The sequence below is a fragment of the Podarcis tiliguerta genome, assembly GCF_965153285.1.
Source record: "Podarcis tiliguerta genome assembly, chromosome: 10".
NCBI lineage: Eukaryota > Metazoa > Chordata > Lepidosauria > Squamata > Lacertidae > Podarcis > Podarcis tiliguerta.
In genome coordinates this window covers 64,682,648-64,702,980 of record NC_139543.1, presented here as the reverse complement: position 1 = coordinate 64,702,980, position 20,333 = coordinate 64,682,648, and the positions used below count along the sequence as shown (strand labels likewise).

At 45.8% G+C, this 20,333-nt stretch overlaps 1 long non-coding RNA gene across 1 annotated transcript in view; it reads right to left on the bottom strand.

Annotated features, from left to right (window-relative positions):
* Positions 1-12,399: 12,399 nt before the first annotated feature.
* LOC310659273 overlaps positions 12,400-20,333 on the bottom strand; it is a 144,983-nt gene continuing 137,049 nt past the window's right edge. The window contains exon 3 of the long non-coding RNA XR_014502705.1: positions 12,400-12,425. This is a non-coding gene — a long non-coding RNA (uncharacterized lncRNA). The remainder of the gene's footprint in view (positions 12,426-20,333) is intronic.

The window sequence follows — 20,333 nt, the reverse complement described above, 5'->3', positions numbered from 1 at the left end:
TTTCCCCTTACCTGTTTACCTGATGCAAAATTTGACCTCCTTTAGCTCCCTGGTAAACAGCCTTGTTTCCCCAGGATTTTAGCCCTGTTTTCAGTTCCCTTTGGAGCATATCCACTGCTGTTTTAAGAATGCCTTTTTCAGACCTGTAAATGCCGCAGAAATCTATTATTGTATCTTTAATATAATTTGCTGATTATATGCTTGCGGCCTTGATAATATTGTATCGAAAGGTGGAATAATAAGTGTTCCAAATTAATAAAGAGGTGCTTTATTAATTTTTTTTTAAAAAAATACACCACATACAAACATATATATATGAGAGAGAAATTGCATTTCTCGGCTAAGCGAGCCGGACTTCCCTCTGCTGCGACTGCTTCATGCGAAATATCGGTAGTATTTGTCAGCCTGGAAGTGTCTTGAGGCTGCTTCTGAGAGATACAAGGAGGCAACTGATAAGGAGAGCATCAGAAGGGCAGTTAATTGCCTCTAGTCTCTCGGTGCCGGGGAATATTTAAAATCTATGGGATTAAAGGCAGATTAAAAACTGTGGAAGCAGGGGCCCAATAGCGCTGAAAGATCCTAATCAGGAAGGGTAATGGCAGAGCAAAAATGAATGTGGCAAATAAAATGACAGATAGGAAATTCAGATCTCCTTCTAATGCTCGGAGTTCCATCTTGTAAGCACAATTCATCTACGTGTAAATCATTTTTTTGGCTTCAAGCTTATCAGCCAATCAGTGAATTAAAAATGCTCTTTCCTCGGAGGATTAAAGAGGTTGATTGAAGTCAGTGTGAAAACTGGCTAATAAGTCTGGAAATGTCAGGAGGGTGCTTCAGAGAGAAACTTGCTGAACGCTTTCTCTCTCTCTCTCTCTCTCTCTCTCTCTCTCTCTCTCTCTCTCTCTCTCTTCCTCCTCCTAGCTAAGCTGTGAAACGGGAAGTTTTAGAAGCCGTGTAGTTGGGGTACTTTGAGGAGGCAGCAGCTGTTTGAGCCGTGTTGTTTTCCTTCAAAGGATGCGTGTAATATTTCAAATCTAATGACTACGTTATATAATCAATATTCTGATATACGGAAAAGATGGACGGGGGGATTCCACGTGCTTGCCGACAGGGGCTATCAAATTGTTCAGGATTTTCCACTGCACCAGACAGAAAGCCAACACACGCATGGAACAAGTCCCCCCTTTTCCCTGTGTGGCTTCCAAACAGAACAAGAGATGGGTTGGGCCCCAACTGTTAGAGAAATGCATCTGCGAAATTATTTCTCTTTCTCCTACACTGGAGGGTTGAAGAGAACAAAAAATAATAACTTGCAAGATGGACCACAAAGGATGGGGAAAGCAGAGGAGGGAAACAGGACTGAGGGGCAAAATGTGATGTGTGCAAGGCTGGGTTTACCATGAGGCAGAGTGAGGCACCTGCCTCAGGCGGCAAATTCTGAGGGGCGGAAAATGGCTAGAAATGTGTGCCGGTGGTCTGCCCTGCAGCCGCTAAAGCAATCCTGTTGACCTAGGGTGAGGTGGAGGACTGTTCCATCACCAGTGCTGAAGAAAGAATCAACAGCCTAGTCTGATTTTGTGCACGGAATGGGAAATGTACCATCTTGGTCCTTCACCTCAGGCAGCGAAATGGGCCTCCTAACTTGGGCTGCTCTCTCAGGTGCAGTGAAGGATGTTGTCTCATCACCTGGGCTGATGTGAGATTCAACTGCCACCCCAGCTGGCTTCTGGGAGGGACACCATCTTGTCATTTGCTCAGGCAGCAAAACATATTGGGCCTGCCTTGTTGCTACTGGCCTCACTTATGGAGGGGCCTCACACATGGAGAGGAACACACCAGCCATTGCATTGCTATGTGGGGACAGAGGGATCTGTCAATTTTGTTTCTCCCAGTTTCTCGTTTCCTCCCCATCTTAAATGTGGTCCTCCACATTTGCGTGTTCAGACCCAGAGACCTCCCCTCTAAATACAAACACAATTGACTCAAATTTTAGTTTTGGTTTTTGGCAGAATTTAGGCCACAGCTTTATTGATTACAGAAGGTGAGTGGTTGCATAGGCTCTGGTTCGACTAGCTCCCTGCACTCTTGCAGGCAGCGCTGACCCAGGGCACCAGCATAGATCAGCCAAGGGTGAACACCTGAGGTAGGTAGAAAGCCCGGGAACAGACTATGTCTACTCCCCAGATGCTCCCCTGGACTCAGGCACGGGCACAACCCCCTCTTGGGGGTTGACCAAACCAAGTTGAATCCCTGGATTCCTTTAACGGAATACCCTTCACATAGGGATGGCGAGAGTGTTCTCCCATACCTATCACCTGAACCAGAGCCTATCCACAACCTTACAAGTTGTGAGGATTTGCTACGCGGCAGGCGAATCCCAAATGGCAACAGCCAATCAGCCAAGTGGGGAAAATTCCTGCCATGCCCCTGTCCCAACGACAGACGACACACGACGGCATAGCAAGGTCAATCACAAAAATGCCCTAAATATAGGAAGAGGTGGGCGAGTGTTCCGATGCACGAGCCAAAAGAGGAAGCTCTGGGTCATGTGCGTGGATACTTATAGGTCCCTCAATCCATTTAGTCAGCATCCCATTGGTCAGATTAAACCGAGCAATGAGGGACCTACCAGTTGGGTGTTGTGGCTGTCCAATATACCCACCCACAACCAGAAGGTCAGTCTCCAGGTCTCACCCCAACACGTGCCCTCTTTTAGGGAGGACACGCTTTCTGCAAACATTGTCACAAAAATTCACCAGCATTTGAGTAGAAATGCCTCCTCATAAACATATTTCTGTACACTATTTTGAATGATCTACACTTTTTTTTGCAAGCCATTCCCCTTGATGTAAAGCATTTTTTATAGTTATTTGCAACAAATCTATTCATTTTTATGCCCAGTCTTCTCAACTATAAACATGTCTGTAAATCTTGCTTGGTTGGAGAACAGCACTGCGAAATTTGTGTAAGTGTGAATTTCAAAGAATTTTGCAGTTTGCATATTCTTTGGGTGAGTGAGAATCTGGCTTTAAATGAGAATGGAATAAAATTTCTACTGCCTCCCTTGTCTGGACAGCAACACGTTAGTTGCCCCAGCTCTAGAAGTATGGTGATGCATGCATCAAAAGGAAGTTATTATCATTTATTATTATCATTTCTTAAATTTGTATACTGCCCTATACCCACAGGTCTCTGGATGTTTACAACATAAAATCACAATATAAAAGCACATAATGCATAATAAAAACAAAAAGAACCCAATAAACCTTCCCCTCCCCAACACATTTTAAAAGGGGATAAGATGCCAGTCAGCCAAAGGCCTGGTTAAAGAGGAATGCTTTGCCTGGTGCCTAAAGGTGTAAACGGAAAGGCCCCCTGGATGGTTAAGTCCAGTCAAAGGCTTTTCCAGGATTGACCGTGGAGAAGTTGAAAGCTGGCATCTTTGATGGTCCTCAGATCCGTCAGCTCATCAGAGATCCAGAGTTCGGAAACTCAATGAACGAAGTGGAACTGGAAGCGTGGAAGGCATTTGTTCTGGTAGTGAAGAACTTTCTTGGCAACAATAAGGCCAGAAACTACGCAGAACTTACTACGCAGAACTTGTCAACAACATGCTGACTGCTTTCAGAAACCTGGGTTGCAACATGAGTGTCAAGATGCACTACCTATTTTCACATATGGACCGGTTTCCTGAGAACCTGGGTTCAATGAGTGACGAGCAGGGGGAGAGATTCCATCAGGACATGAAAGAGATGGAGACCAGGTATCAGGGTCACTGGGACGCAGTCATGATGGCTGACTACTGTTGGACTCTGAAGAGAGACCTCCGTGCTGCTGAGCATTCCAGGAGTTCCAAGAAACAGAAGTTCAAGCCCTGAAGTTTGAAAAATGGTGAAGCAGCATGCAATTTACGTGTACTTAACTTTATCAATGCCCACCATTCAGTTTACAGAAAACCTGACCTGATGGGGAGAAACGGATGCCATTTCCTGATCCAGCAGTGCAAAAATACCCTAAATCAGTTGTAGAAATCTAGACAACATTCAAAAAGTAAAAAAAATTGTTGCCCAGTGTAATGAACTGAATGGGGTAGCATGGCTACAGCTCTATGGTGACACGCATTTGCAGATGGATCAAGGCCCTTAACTCTGGCTGGGTTGTGTCAATGTTGTTAAGAAGGTTTCTGAAATTATCATTCCAGTCCACTCTCAGGGACCCTTGATTTATTAACCTGAATTCACATTTTCATCTTTATTTTCCCCCTTTCCTCCCCAAAAGCCTCCCAGCAAATCAACAAAATGTTTTCCTTCAACGGATACTCAAGTAAACCTACGCCAGCTAATTTTCATTCCAGGTGAGTAACTCTGCTTTAATGCAGTTTTAAGGTTGAGTAACCAAGCGTGGAAAAGTAAGGAAATGCAATGCATTATTAAGATTGGGAAATCAAACACTCTGCAACCAAATTTCAAGTCTTGGTCCTTGTGGCTTCTGTGACAATGTATGAAAACCCTGCAGCATGCGGCTTGGCTTGTTTGCTTGAGTTATCCAGAGCTATCTGATCTGCTGCAGAACTTATGCTGTGTGCTATTTGCCAAGCAAGCCCCATTTTATCATGGCATGGGGTTAGTACTTTTATTATTATCAAATAAATTTTCATCACTATTTTACAAAAAGCTTCAGAGCTACTTACAATATCAATGCCCCCTCCCTGGAAACCAGAACCAAACACAATACTAAAAGCATTGATCCACCATGTTTCAGGCAGGGGACATTCCTACATAGAGTGGTGATCATAGAATCATAGAGTTGGAAGAGACCACAAGGGCCATCGAGTCCAACCCCCTGCCAAGCAGGAAACACCATCAGAGCACTCCTGACATATGGTTGTCAAGCCTCTGCTTAAAGACCTCCAAAGAAGGAGACCCCACCACACTCCTTGGCAGCAAATTCCACTGTCAAACAGCTCTTACTGTCAGGATGTTCTTCCTAATGTTTAGGTGGAATCTTCTTTCTTGTAGTTTGGATCCATTGCTCCGTGTCCGCTTCTCTGGAGCAGCAGAAAACAACCTTTCTCCCTCCTCTATGTGACATCCTTTTATATATTTGAACATGGCTATCATATCACCCCTTAACCTCCTCTTCTCCAGGCTAAACATGCCCAGCTCCCTTAGCCGTTCCTCATAAGGCATCGTTTCCAGGCCTTTGACCATTTTGGTTGCCCTCCTCTGGACACGTTCCAGTTTGTCAGTGTCCTTCTTGAACTGTGGTGCCCAGAACTGGACACAGTACTCCAGGTGAGGTCTGACCAGAGCAGAATACAGTGGCACTATTACTTCCCTTGATCTAGATGCTATACTCCTATTGATGCAGCCCAGAATTGCATTGGCATTTTTAGCTGTCGCGATGATTGAACCTTCTGGATGCAAAGCAGATCCTAACTGCTGGGCTACAGCCTTTCCTCTCAGATAGCGATGTTCGTATGAGCTGTCGATTGCTCCCGCTATTAGCAAACACAGGTGCTTAGTAGTGTTAGGCAGCCCAAAGAAGTCTATTTATATGCAAGAGGGAGGTCTCAGCATAGAATCATATAATTTTGAAGGGACCCCATGAGTCATCTAGTCCAACCCCCCCACAATGCAGGAATCTCAGCTAAAGCAACCAGGACAGATGGCCATCCAACCTCTGCTTAAAAATCTCCTCAAGGGAACCCCGAGGTTTGGAGTACTACAGATATATTTGCAAATATCAACCACCCATCTCAAAGGAGACAAAGGCTATGGAAACAAAGTCAGGGAGGATGTCGGCTGTGGAAGCTGACTGACTGTTTATTTATTTATTACAGTGGCACCTCGGGTTACATACGTTTCAGGTTACATACGCTTCAGGTTACAGACTCCACTAACTCAGAAATAGTACCTCGGGTTAAGAACTTTGCTTCAGGATGAGAACAGAAATCGTGCTCCGGCGGCAAGGCGGCAGCAGGAGGCCCCCATTAGCTGAGGTACCACTGTATTATTCTTTTATGGAATTTATTGAATTTATATATCGCCCTATCCCCGGGATCTCAGGGTGGTTCACAGAATGAAATCAAGATATAAAACCACAAAATACATAATAAAAACAACAACAACCCAATAGCCCCCCCCCCAAAAAAAACAACACATTTTAAAATGGCATAGGATGTAAATCAGATCAACCAAAGGCCTGGTTGAAAAGGAACGTTTTCGCCTCGCGCCTAATAAAGGTGCCAGGTGAACATCCCTGAGGAGAGGATCCCACAGATGGGGAGCCACTGCAGAGAAGGCCCCGTTCTTGTGTTGTCACCCTCCGGACCTCTCGAGGAGGAGGCACATGAAGAAGGGCCTCAGAAGATGATCTCAGGATCTTGGTAGGTTCATATGGGAAGAGGTATTGCGGTCCTTGAGGTATTGATCTCAGGATCTGGGTAGGTTCATATGAGAAGAGGTATTGCGGTCCTTGAGGTATTGTAGTCCTGAGCCGTTTGTGGGGCAGGGAGCAGAAAACCAGCACAGAGCGAGAAGAGATTGGAAGAAGTCATAGCAGCCACATATACAGTAGCTCTCCACACTGCAACATTTTGTTGCAGGTCCTGCTGGTTATATTTTTTAAATGTGAATGCATGTTCAACAGCGCAAGCTCAGCGCTCCTGGCACTGAGGTGTAGAAGCATCTGTGCAGACTGCGATAGCTGATGGAGGGCGTAACAGGGGCTGTGCCTCAGCTCTGGCACCTGGCTATGTATTTATAATATGCAGCAGGAATATTGTATAAAATAAAAAATAAATATTGTATAAAATAAATTTGCTGATGCCCCTCAGGAGCTGGGAGGTGGATATGTTTGCAAGAACAGATGATTGGGGTTGATATATATATATATATATATATATATATATATATATGAAGTTCAGGGGGCGTGGAGGGGAAGACCAGGGTGTAGAAAAATGTAGGGCAGGGCAGGACAGCTTGTTTCGCACTAAGGGCCTCATTAGAAATTCACTATTACCTGCAGGGGGTCTGGCAATTATCTTGATTAATATAATTGTAGTGCAATTAATGCGTGGAGAAATGGGAGAGCAGTCTTTTTTCAGCCAGGTAGGATGACTCAGAGTGCTGGCAGCCCCCACCTGGTGCAGATACCATGACTAAGAACTTCCAGGAAAATAAATGAAAGCAAAATCAGAATCAGGATGCTGAATTTTTTTTTTTTAAAAAAAATATCATTGGCATCAATAGACAGTTGCCCTGTGCTGGTTAAATGACTGCTTTTGCACCAGGGTGACATATCAGAGATCATGTTCTGCATTTATTGTCATAGAATCCAGGAGATTTAGGGCTGGAGGTCACCGAACCTGTGCTGCATTCACGATCTGTAATCTTATTTATTAGATTTATTTCCCGTCCTTTACCTTAAGGTTCCAAGGGTGGGTTGCAACAATGAGCTGTGCAATGACAAAAAACGAATGAAATAGTCGCAGCTATAAGAAACTATTACAAACACTTCCGTATATAAAACAACACAAACATATAAGAATAATCCCATATACCAGGCATGTCCCAAGTCCGCTTTGGGGGCCTAATCCAGCCCGCTGGTTGATGTAATCCGGCCCCCATGGCAGTATATGTCCTGGGGTACAATCCTAGACAAAGCTCAACAACTTTGGGGTAAACTTCAATCCTAAAAAAAGCTCAACGCATGTTCACTTCATCAAATCTGGCCCTCTTTGAAAGAAGTTTGGGCACCCCTGCCATATACATAGCAAAAACTACCTGGTTAAAAGAGCGCCATAGCAGATGCAGAATGGCATAAAGATCTCTACTGAAAAGGCTGGTTGGAAGTAAGAAGTTCTTGAGCAGGCAGAATGGCAGCAGAGGGGAAACCCACAGTGAAGATGCCATAATAATAATAATAATAATAATAATAATAATAATAATAATAATAATATAATTTTATTTACACCCTGCCCTCCCCAGCCAAGACTGGGCTCAGGGCGGCTAACACTAAATATAAAACAAATTGATTGAAATACAACTTAAAAACAAGATTAAAATACAACATTAAAGTGCAGTGTCATTTCAGCAGAAACTCAAAAACTTTTTTTGGGGTGAAAACGTCAAGTCTTCACCAAGGCTAACTATCCAGACTGGTCCTACGTAAGCTCAGCGGCCACAGAATTTGATCTGCTGCAGGGAAAACTGGGAAACTGGGTTGGGAGAATGGATTGCAATACCCTGAACGGGATCACTGACTGCACTGCAATGTTTTGTTGCAGTGTAGCTGTTGTTGTGGCTTTCACATCTATTTTCTCCAGGCTTTCCCCTCTTGTAAATGAGATAGAGATCTGCCCCATATTACCTGCACCCAGTACTCTTATTTATTCTTCTTTTTTTTAAAAGAAATACAAAATCCACCAAGGGTGTCACCCTGATCTCAAACAGCAGTCAGCCTCAGGAATCCTGCCTCTCGCTGCCAACTTGGAACCTGCGGCAGCAATTAGAGATTGCACAAAAACCTGGCTCATTTTCCATATGTATGTGTGTGTGTGTATATATATATGGGGGGAGGGAGACAGTGAGCAGCTTAAACTACCCTCAAATTAATTTCTTCCCCTCGAAGGAATGATCTCACAGAGGAGTGGGGCGGTGTCAGGGTGGAGCTGTGAGGGGCTGGGTAAACCCCAAAGCTCTTTCCCCACACTCCGCAGAATGTGCAGAAAGCTTCATTGTCTCCTCTAGCCCTTCCCTTTCACACAGCCTGACACACCTGTTTGGAGCGGGGAGAGAAAACTAATCACGGAGAAAAGGCGCATTTTCAAACGGTGCCAGGAGAGGCCTGCCCCATAAAAGCTTGATGGGAGGGAATTCATTAATGTTCTGGAAAGGACCGGCCTCTTTCACCCAGTTTCTCAGGGGTGGCCTAGCCTGTGATGCAGCAAAGTGGTTAAGAGGCTGAGCCGCAGCTCACGTAGGTCTGAAGCTTCCCTCGGCTGGGAACACACGAGGTGGCCCTCCTCTGAGCCTCGCCCATGCCGTCTGCAAAATGGGGTTAATGACACTGCTCTACCTTGCAGGGATGTTGTCGCAAGGATGACCAAAAGAACAGGATGCAATGTCACTCTAAAATGCCAGGTCTCATTATTGTGTTTCCCGGAGATGAGGGTTCCCAGCATGAGGATTTGAAGTACAGTCATTTGTTGTTGCTCTTGTTTAGTCGTTTAGTCGTGTCCGACTCTTCGTGACCCCATGGACCAGAGCACGCCAGGCACTCCTGTCTTCCACTGCCTCCCGCAGTTTGGTCAAACTCATGTTGGGAGCTTCGAGAACACTGTCCAACCATCTTGTCCTCTGTCGTCCCCTTCTCCTGCTGCCCTCTATCTTTCACAACACCAGGGTCTTTTCCAGGGAGTCTTCTCTTCTCATGAGGTGGCCAAAATATTGGAGCCTCAGCTTCACAATCTGTCCTTCCAGTGAGCACTCAGGGCTGATTTCCTTCAGAATGGATAGGTCTGATCTTCTTGCAGTCCATGGGACTCTGAAGAGTCTCAAGAGTCTCCTCCAGCACCATAATTCAAAAGCTTCAATTCTTTGGCGATCAGCCTTCTTTATGGTTCAGCTCTCACTTCCATACATCACTACTGGGAAAACCATAGCTTGAACTATACGGACCTTTGTTGGCACCTCAGGTTAAATGTGCTTCAGGTTGAGCACTTTCGGCTTGCGCTCCACGGCAACCCGGAAGTAACGGAACGGATTACTTTCAGGTTTCGCTGCTCGCGCATGCGCAGACAGTCAAAATGAAGTCACACACATGCGCAGAAGTGGCGAATCATGACCCGCGCACGTGCAGACGCGGGTTGCGTTTGCTTCTGGATGCGAACAGGGCTCTGGAACAGATACGGTTTGTATCCAGAGGTACCACTGTACTGGTCTACCTCGCAAGGTTGTTGCAAAGATTACAACGCAATAATGTGTTTACGCTAAAGCGTGTCCTCCCTAAAAGAGGGCACGTGTTGTGGTGAGACCTGGAGACAACCTCCTGGGTGTGGGTGGGTCTATTGGATAGCCACAACACCCGAATTGGTAGGTCCCTTGTTGCTGGGTGTAATCTGACCAATAGGGTGCAGCCTAAACGATTTGAGGGACCTATTTAATCCCTTGCACGTGACCAAGAGATTATCTTTCGGCTCGTGCAAACCCTACACCTGCCCACCTCTCCCTATGTTTAGGGTATTCTACGATTGACCTTGCTATGCCATCGTGTGTCGTCTGTCATTGGGACAGGGGCATGGCAGGAATTTTCCCCACTTGGCTGATTGGCTGCTGCCATTTGGGTTTTGCCTGCCGCGTAGCAAATTGTCACAACTTGTAAGGTTGTGGATAGGCTCTGGTTCAGGTGATAGGGATGGGAGAACACTCTCGCCATCCCTATGTGAAGGGTATTCCGTTAAAGGAATCCAGGGACTCAACTTGCTTTGGTCAACCACCGAGAGGGGGTTGTGCCTGTGCCTGAGTCCAGGGGGGCATCTGGGTGGTGAACATAGCCTGTTCCCAGCTTTCCGCTTATCCAGGTGTTCACCCTTGGCTGACCTATGCTGGTGCCCTGGGTCAGTGCTGCCTGAAAGGGTGCAGGGAGCTAGTCGAACCAGAGCCTATGCAACCACTCACCTTCTGTAATCAATAAAGTTGTGGCCTAAATTCTGCCAAAAACCAAAACCAAAATTTGAGTCAAGTGTGTTTGTATTTAGAGGTGAGGTCTTTGGGTCTGAACACGCAAATGTGGAGGAGTTTAGGGTTTTTGAGATTACCATTTCCACCTATCTCATGATGCATGTTAGACCAAATTCTACAGGTCTCATTTCCTCCATGGACCTCCGAATATTTTTTTAAAAGCAAAGAAACCAACCAACCTACTTTTCTGCACATTCAGCATTCAAATCGAATTCATGGCTCCATTTGAATGTGCCCCTAAGAATCATTCTGCACAAGCTGCAGATGGTGTGGTACAACTGATTGCAGACCCTCCAAGTGTCCTTATGTTCCAGGGACAGTCCCAGAATTACAGAAGCCATCCTGGTATCTGGTTTGATCCCAGAATGTCCCGCTTTTCCTTAAAGGTAAAGGGACCCCTGACCATTAGGTCCAGTCGTGACCGACTCTGGGGTTGCGGTGCTCATCTCACTTTATTGGCCGAGGGAGCCGGCGTACAGCTTCCGGGTCATGTGGCCAGCAGGACTAAGCCGCTTCTGGTGAACCAGAGCAGCACACGGAAACGCCATTTACCTTCCCACCGGAGGGGTACCTATTTATCTACTTGCACTTTGATGTGCTTTCGAACTGCTAGGTTGGCAGGAGCAGGGACCGAGGAACGGGAGATCACCCCGTCGCGGGGATTCAAACCGCCGACCTTCTGATCAGCAAGTCCTAGCTCTGTGATTTAACCTACAGCGCCACCCATGTCCCCCTCTCTCTATATATACACATGTATGTAAAAGGTAAAGGACCCCTGGATGGTTAAGTCCAGTCAGAGGCACCTATGGGGTTGTGGCGCTCATCTTGCTTTCAGGCCAAGGGAGCTGGCATTTGTCCACAGACAGCTTTCTGGCTCATGTGGCCAGCATGACCAAACCACTTCTGGTGCAACGGGACACCGTGACGGCAACCAGAGTGCACGGAAACACTGCTTACCTTCCCGCTGCAGCAGTACCTATTTATCTACTTGCACTGGTGTGCTTTCGAACTGCTTGGTAGGCAGGAGCTGGGACAGAGCAACAGGAGCTCAGCCCATTGTGCCGATTCGAACTGCCAAGCTTCTTATTGGCAAGCCCAAGAGGCTCAGTGGTTTAGACCACAGCGCCACCCGCATCCCTTTACCTATATATAAATATATGCTGGACTAGATGGGCCATTGGCCTGATCCGGCAGCGCTGTTATTAACTATATATCTGCATGCATCTGAGTACACCCAGAAAGGTGGTAGATCATGAGACTCCTCATTTCAGGGTTCTGAGTTTGAGTCCCACATTGGGCAAAAGATTCCTGCATTGCAGGGGGTTGGACTGGATGACCCTTGGTGTCCCTTCCAACTGTCCTATTTTATGATTCTATGTGTGGGAGAAACCTATACTTGAACTTTTTAACATGGTCAAGTTTTTATATTGTTATTAATATACAGTGGTACATTGGGTTACAAACACTTTGGGTTACAGACTCCGCTAACCTGGAAGTAGTACCTCGGGTTAAGAACTTTACCTCAGGATGTGAACAGAAATTGCGTGGTGGCGGCACGGCGACATCAGCAGGAGGCCCCATTAGCTAAAATGGTACCCCAGGTTAAGAATGGTTTCAGGTTAAGAACGGACCTCTGGAACGAATTAAGTTCGCAACCAGAGGTACCACTGTATTTGTTAACTTTATTGTTTTCTAGGTTCATGGATTTTATTTTATTTTTAAAGGGGGAAAGCTTTTAAACTCACCATCCCTCCACCTACGATCTGAAGGTGGCACCATCCAGGAACACGTCTGCCATGGGGTTTGCTATTTAATATGATAGCGACAGTAAATCGCAAGCCTGGAATGGCAAGGTGTCGTATAGAAATTAACTTTCTCTGCGGTCCTTCCCCGTCCTCCTGACTCTACAATCTCAGGCCCTCGAGGTAGGAACATTTCTCTTATTCCCTCTGTTTGGAGGAACACAGACAAGATCACGCAGTTATTGTCAGGAAAGCAAGGCAAGGCTCAAACGTCTTAACTGTGCGGCACCCTCTCCAGATCTCCTCTCTGCTTGCTACCCTGCAAAGCCTACTTCTGCAACCACACCTCCTTCCACATAACTCCTTGAGGGCTAGTGCAATGTCACGCCAAATGAAGAGGGGCCAGGGTGGGGCAAGAGAGCACAGAAGGATTCCTGCTATGACTCAGAAGTACACAACGTGCAAGTCTCTCTTTTCATCCCCTTCTCCTTACTTACTCCATTCCGGCCTCTTTGCATGGCAGCCTCGGTGTTAATTACACCCTTTTTAATGGGTGCTCTTTTAATTCCCCCCCCCCAGTGTTTCAATTAAATTAATCGCGCAATTAAAATTAATTAAAGTTACATCATTTCGGAGGGAAACCAAAAAAACCAAAACACAATAATAATAGTAAAATCACCCGTGGATGAACGCAGAAAATCTGGGAGATGGGGCAGGGAGGGGTGGGGTGGGAAAGGCAGAGGAGAAGGGCAGAGCTGGGAACCTGGCTGGGCATGCTACCACGCCCAGCGCCTTTCCTTTCCTTGCTCCGCTTGTGGTTAATTTGGGGAGACGCTTGAGGATCAGGGCCCTTGAGCAGAACTTGGGTCGGAAGCAGTAGCCGCCTTCCTTGCCAAATGGCTATGCATCCTCCTTTAAGGTAAAGGGACCCCTGACCATTAGGTCCAGTCATGGCCGACTCTGGGGTTGCGGCGCTCATCTCGCTTTATTGGCCGAGGGAGCCGGCGTACAGCCTCCGGGTCATGTGGCCAGCATGACTAAGCCGCTTCTGGCAAACCAGAGCAGCACACGGAAACGCCATTTACCTTCCCACCGGAGCAGTACCTATTTATCTACTTGCACTTTGAGTGCTTTCGAACTACTAGGTTGGCAGGAGCAGGGACTGAGCAACGGGAGCTCACCCCATCATGGGGATTCGAACCGCCGACCTTCTGATCTGCAAGTCCTAGGCTCTGTGGTTTAACCCACAGCGTCACCCGCGTCCCTATGCGTCCTTCTTTACTGAGGACAATCTGCTTAGAAGGGCTGTCAGGGGAGAGACTGCTCTTCGAAGGATTCCTATACTGAGTCAGGTCATTGGACCATCTAGGTCAATACTGTCTACACTGATAGGCAGCAGAACTCCAGGGTTTCAGGCAGGGTTCCTTCACAGCCCTACCTGGACTGAACCTGGGATGCTATGTGTGCAAGGCAGATGTTCTACCACTGACCTACAGCCCTTTCCCCGCTTGAAGGAAAGTCTCCAACCCCATCTTTCTGCCCGGACACTGAGGTCCAGCGCCGAGGGCCTTCTGGCGGTTCCCTCCCTGCGAGAAGTGAGATTGCAGGGAACCAGGCAGAGGGCCTTTTGGTGGTGGTGCCTGCCCTGTGGAACGCCCTCTCGTCAGATGTCAAAGAGAACAACAACTACCAGACTTTTAGGAGACATCTGAAGGCAGCCCTGTTTAGGGAAGCTTTTAATGTTTGGTGCATTACGGTATTTTAATATTTTGTTGGAAGCCGACCAGAGTGGCTGGGGAAACCCAGCCAGATGGGCGGGGTATAAATAAATAATAATAATAATAATAATAATAATTATTATTATTATTATTATTATTATTATTATTATTATTATTATTATTTTATTGATCTATAACCATCTATAAAATATCTGATAAGTTTTCAGGAGGAAAAATAACAAACAAACAAACAAACAACCTAACTACCTAACTACCTAACTAACTAACTAACTGAAGTGCTACAGAAATGTGGAGGACTGAATTTTAACATTTGGAAAATGTAAAATGTGAAGAAACAAAATGGACAGGTTCATATGTCCCTATTGGCTGGTGCCTATAATGTCACAAACTCATTTCCTAGTTTTCCAATCATTTTGAGACTTAATTTTGAATGCTTAATTCCCCACCTCCCCTTGGGATACACATGTGCACAGAAATACATATACAGTGGTATCTCGGGTTAAGTATTTAATTCGTTCCGGAGGTCCGTTCTTAACCTGAAACTGTTCTTAACCTGAAGCACCATTTAGCTAATGGGGCCTCCTACTGCTGCTGCGCCACCGGAGTATGATTTCTGTTCTCATCCTGAAGCAAAGTTCTTAACCCGAGGTACTATTTCTGGGTTAGCGGAGGCTGTAACCTGAAGCGTCTGTAACCTGAATTGTATGTAACCCAAGGTACCAATATATATACATATATATGAAGGAAAAAGAAAAAGACCAGTGACTAATCCAACATTTGTGCTTTCCATCTATGTCTGTTTTCTAAGCAAGTGTCACCATTGCGCTTGCTATAGCTGGTGAAGAACCTGCTCATAGCACATTTTAATAGCTCTTTCGAGTGCAGGGCAGTTTGACAGCAAGATTTTAAGATCATTGTTGCTATGGCCTTAGAATGGATAGATACATGTCGATTTCTCTCCTATTATGAAATTCATACACTCTTCTAAACATTCTAAGAGAGGCAAAGATCTTTTTTTTAAAAGAAAAATTATCCTAAGATTCGTCTTAGTAAAACTACAATGGAATAAAAAGTCAGTTTCTGGTTTAATGGGAATAAACATTTTAAAGCTCTAAAACTCTTATTATGCAGAAGATTTCATATGATTCTCAAAGTTGATTTTTCAATGAAAATGAAATGATGCCTTTCTTTTTAGCATCCTATTATCTTGCAGTTTTTCCGCAGAGAAGGAATGATCTAGGCCCAGTAATTACCGTCTACTAGGAAGACAATTTTTATTTTCTATATTTTTATTTTTAAAAAAACAACCTATACAGTTGCAAAGCGTGGAGACCTAATTATCTCTTCCTTCCAGTTCTCAGCACAGGTTATATGGAAATTCCTTTTGGATCTGATAAATGCAATTACTCACTAGTCTGCAGGGACATGTCATTACTCTATAATCACCTGGAATTTATTTACCAATAAACCTCATTAAATTGCTACGTAATTAAACAGCAGTTACTTGGCATTTTGTCCTCTTCAGTATAAATTGCTGTGGACCTTTAAAGCCTTTCTAATTCCAGGGAATAGGAGCACTGGTTTAGTGTTTTCAGCCCTCATAAGTCCAGAATGATGTTCAGGCTGCTTCGCAGAGCTGGCGGGGCTAAGCGTGAGCTATGAACCGGCAACAGACAAAGTCACTAGATGGCCTAGCTTTAAGCAGCTCACGATTACCATGTTCTACCATGTTCAGGCGGAGGCACTGGGGGTAGGGAAGAAGAAGAAGAAGAAGAAGAAGAAGAAGAGGAGGAGGAGGAGGAGTTTGGATTTGATATCCCGCTTTATCACTACCCTAAGGAGTCTCAGAGCAGCTAACAATCTCCTTTTCCCTTCCTTCCCCACAACAAACTCTCTGTGAGGTGAGGCTGAGAGACTTCAGAGAAGTGTGACTGGCCCAAGGTCACCCAGCAGCTGCATGTGAAGGAGTGGGGAAGCGAACCTGGTTCCCCAGATTACGAGTCCACTGCTCTTAACCACTACACCACACTGGCATTCAATTGCACAATTACACAATGGCAGGGTGAGGTGAGTGGTGCAATCCCCAAGGACCCGAATCTGTTGCCCCTCTCAGCTGTCCTCAGCCTGCCATTTGAGGCGACTAGGGGACATGGTTGGCGCTGTGGTCTAAACCACTGAGCCTCTTGGGCTTGCTGATTGGAAGGTCAGTGGTTCGAATCCCTGCGACAGGGTGAGCTCCTGTTGCTCTGTCCCAGCTCCTGCCAACCTAGCAGCTCAAAAATCACACCAGTGCAAGTAGATAAATAGGTTCCGCTGCAGCGGAAGGTAACCAGCATTTCTGTGTGCTCTGGCACTCATCATGTTGTTCTGTGTGCCAGAAGCAGTTTAGTCCTGCTGGCCACATGACCCGGAAAGCTGTCTGTGGACAAACACCGGCTCTCTCGGTCTGAAAGCAAGATGATCGCCATGACCCCATAGTCGCCTTTGACTGGACTAAACCATCCAGGGGTCCTTTGAGGTGACTCTGTGTCAGGCTTCGGAGAAATGGCTCCCCCCCCCACTTTGGCCATTCAACAGCAGAACAAAGCAATTATCGTCTTTTACCAGCTTACGAGTGTTTAATGATCACAGCAAAAGAACAACGCAGCCATTCTCAGAGTGAAGGTGCTCCCAATTAAGTTTTCCTCCTACTTCCCTCCGAGTTCCTTCCCGTCACTTCCCCTTCTTGCCACCTGGTCCTGCAACCACTGACCCTTCTGCGTACCAACCTTATTGGCTCTCCTTTCCCTTGGACACTTTGTAGCAAAGGGGAATCAGTTATCTCTCTCTCTTCCTGTTCTGCTTCTCCTAGCTGTTCCCCACAGCTCTGCCCAGCTGTTGTTTTCTGAACTATGTCCCTCTGCAAACCAGTTCTCTAAATCTATACCGCTCCACTGTTCCCAGGCAGCTTCAGGATCCTGGTCAGGAGCAAGAACAGGGGGAGATTCCCACCATTCCTCTTCAGAGCTATAATTCTCAGTCTGGTCTCTGACACTCTGGCCTTTAACATTTATGTGACTGCCCTGCGCAACACCAAAATTCAGCGCCACCTATGCATTTCACCTTTTGTTGTTTGTCATTGTTGTGGCACCCTATAGCATCTTCTTGGCTCAGCACACACTGCAGGCAAACCGGTCAACCTTCCCAAAATCTGCCTTTGCAGCCTTGCCAGGCCCTGGCCAGGCACCCCGGGCGCTTAGAAGGCTCCCTCACCAGCCCAGCCTAGCTGTATTGCCATTCACTGCCCTTCCTATCTGGCCCCCATATGTTCTTCAGCTACAGACAGTGAGGCTGCTTTGAAAGGGGAGCCAAGGTCAGTTCTCACCCTCAGTGACTTCCTCCCATTTTAAGTTCCCCCAAATTTAGTGCCCTGGGCCATAGCTCTATGTTTCAGCTCTCGGTCCAGTACACCTGAAGGAGCATCTCCAACCCCATCGTTCTACCCGGACACTGAGGTCCAGCGCCGAGGGCCTTCTGGCAGTTCCCTCATTGCGAGAAGCCAAGTTACAAGGAACCAGGCAGAGGGCCTTCTCAGTAGTGGCACCCAGCCTGTGGAATGCCCTCCCACCAGATGTCAAGGAGAACAACAACCACCAGACTTCTAGAAGATATCTGAAGGCAGCCCTGTTTAGGGAAGCTTTTAATGTTTGATGTATTACGGTATTTTAATATTTTGTTGGAAGCCGCCCAGAGTGACTGAGGAAGCCCAGCCAGATGGGCGGGGTATAAATAATAAATTATTATTATTATTATTATTATTATTATTATTATTATTATTATTATTTTATTGATCTATAACCATCTATAAAATATCTGAAGGGCTGTCACATGGAAGAGGGAACCAGCTCATTTTCTCCTGCTCTGGATGGTAGGACACAAACCAATGGCTTCAAGTCACAAGAAAGGAGATTCTGCTAGACATCAGGAATAACTTTCTGACCGTAAGAGCTGTTTGACAGCAGAACGGTCTCCCTTGGGAGGTGGTGGACTCTCCTTCCTTGGAAGTTTATAAGCAGAGATTGGATGGCCATCTGTCATGGATGCTTTAGTTGAGATTCCTGCATTGCATGGGGTTGGAATAGACCTTTCCAACTCTACAATTCTAAGATTCTGTGGTTCTGTAACCTGAGTATTGTGACATCTCTAAGATCTATGAAATATGAATTCTTCATAGGACCCTTCTTAAGTCCTAAATGTAGACGCTTGTTTTCTTTTGGCATTCAGGGGTGGTGGAGGAGAAACGCTACAATTTACTTTGGAGGAAATAGTGTACAGTATAAATCAAATGTGCTTTTAAGTGAGATCCAGCTCATTGTAAGACGTGAGACTACAGGGAACCAGGCAGACTTCTTGGTAGTTGTGCCTGCCCTGTGGAACACCCTCCCATCAAATGTCAAGGAAATAAACAACTATATGACTTTTAGAAGACATCTGAAGTCAGCCCTGTATAGGGAAGTTTTTAATGTTTAATGTTTGTTGTTTTAATGCTTGATGTGTTTGATGTTTTAATTTGCTGGAAGCTGCTGAGAATGGTTGGGGCAACCCAATCAGAAGAGTGAAATTAATAATAATAATAATAATAATAATAATAATAATAATAATAATAATAATATCTTCAGAAAACTGCCACACCTTTTGCACAGTTTCTGCTAAGGGAAACATAATCATAGAGCACCCTTGATCCTTTTTTTTTTTGAGAATGGCAAATCTAGCTTGATTTCTCTCTCCACAGTCCTCAGCTAAACCTGAATGAGACTTTCCCATCTACAAAGTATAGGCAGCCAGCTTCTTCTAAGCCGCCCTCCCTCCTCTCATCTGTGCAAGCACACTTCTTTTTCCTTTTAACAGTCTTGTTCAGCTACTCCTCGACATGCCATCAATACAAATAGCTTTGACATTTTTAGTGCAATTGTTGCAAAGGAGGTAACTTTAGGGGCCGGTGGAAGTCAGCAACGCTGAATTTCTTTCCGAGATCCCCCTGTTTCTCTTCTAATAAACAGACCTGCCTATCGGGGAGATAAATTTCATTGTAACAGTTTGGACTTTCTTCCTTACTTTCTTTCCTTCCCACCCCCACCCCACTTTAACAAACCACCTGCAAGTTTTCTGCAAACAACATGTTTTATAGGAGCTCAAGGCAAAGCTCACCCATCACAACTTGACAGTAAGAGGAGGATGAATGGGGTCTTATCTCAGCCACACATGTAACCTTCAATGTCCCCTGGCCTGACCTCCCTCTGCACTCATTTATGAAAATGATTCATCTTCCCTTAACTGCCTGGAGGCTGTAGATCTTTCAATGCCGGACTTGTGCAGGCTGAGGTTATAAACTCCAGGGGTGTGGAAGGCATCTGCAGGCATTTTCATCCTGAACGTAAGGAAGTGTACACAAAACCCACTTAAAGGGACATTGAAGGATTATGGAAGGCGATACTTATCAAAACACATTATCTTCGTTAATGTAAGAGCATAGGGGGAGCTCAGCTGGGTCAGACTGAAGGTCCAACCACAGACTTTGGGGCTGGCCGGAACCAGGACATGCAGACAATGCCTCCCTCCCTGCTTCTTCCCAGCAGCTAGAATTTAGCAGCACGCTGCCTTTGAACATGGATGTTCTACTTAGCTATTAAACATTAGAACACAAGAAGAGCCTGCAGGATCAGGCCATCCAGTACACTATCCTGACCTCACAGTGGGCAACCAGATGCCTGTGGGAAGCTTGCAAACAGGAGCTGAGCAGGACTCCCCCTCCTGTGACTTCCAGCAACTGACGTTCAGAAGCATGGTCTTGCCTTTACACATGGAGACAGAGCGTAGCTATAATAGAACCATAGAATCGTGAAGTTGGAAGGGATCCCGAGGGTCATCTAGTCCAACCCCCTGCAATGCAGGAAGCGCTATGCTGGTCTGTGACCAAAATAAAGTTCGATGACGAAGAACTCAAGTGTTCATGACAGATGACCACCCAAGCTCTCGTTCTTTTGTAACTTGAAGCCATTGGTTCACATCCTAGCCTCTGGAACAGGAGAAAACAAGCTTGTTGCACCCTCCAAGTGAAAGCCCTTTAG